Source organism: Benincasa hispida, chromosome 3 (assembly GCF_009727055.1).
Source record: "Benincasa hispida cultivar B227 chromosome 3, ASM972705v1, whole genome shotgun sequence".
In the NCBI taxonomy this organism is placed as follows: domain Eukaryota; kingdom Viridiplantae; phylum Streptophyta; class Magnoliopsida; order Cucurbitales; family Cucurbitaceae; genus Benincasa; species Benincasa hispida.
In genome coordinates, this window is record NC_052351.1 from 68,448,548 (window position 1) to 68,449,486 (window position 939).

Consider the following 939-nt stretch of genomic DNA (forward strand, 5'->3'; position numbering starts at 1 on the left):
TGATACTAGAATTGATTAGAAAACTTATGGTCTTCATGACAGACGATTTCTCTCATTCACAAAACCACGAAAAGATTGGGGTGATAGTCCGGTCAATATCATGGTATGTGGTTGGTTGTTTGGACACGGCCCAGAATTCCATCATAAATTATGGGCATATACTGGGTTTTTGTGTGATGCACCATGGAGGACAAAACATCAGACTGGTGATAGTGTCTCCCTAAATTGGAGATTGCAATCCCATAAGCGAGCATATTGTGAGTCAGTCCGGTTAATTTGCAACTACTAAAACAAAGGAAGTTCCACTTGCAACGGTGGAGAGAGAGAGTGTTTCTGGCGTGATTAGCCCACTTATTCAGATTCGATGTGATCAAGAACGGGAAATTGCGTGGGTCCTATTTGCTATGTTTATCAAATTTTGCGTCTCATTGTATTGTCCTTTGTTGACACGAGAATCTGGAGAGTAGCACTCTACACTACGTCTTTTGGTTCTAGACATCTATACCTGCAAGCCTAATATCAATACTTACTGCGCATCATCATACAACGCTGTCGTTTTCGATATAAGGTTTACTGAGGAACCGATCCAAGATTACCTTTGCCTTCGTATATGACTTATTCATTAATCCTCTCCTCTGCAGAGGAGTCGGGCTAACTGCTCGTAGCTCTGTACTGAAACATCTAGTTCCCATTTGTTAGACAAGGCGATGTTAGCATCAAGATACTGAGGATCAGAAATCCCAATGATAGTTCAGACGCAGTTCTTTTACTAACCTACCGATCGCATCGAAGCGGTTGCTCAGGGTTTCAATAATCTTGTGTCGTCTCAAGAATTCAACACTTTCTCTTCGCCTCCTATAACGTATTTGACTAGATGGTAGGGAAGAAATCTCATTTCATGTTACCTATCGAAACTCACAATTGTCCCCATTTTTGATT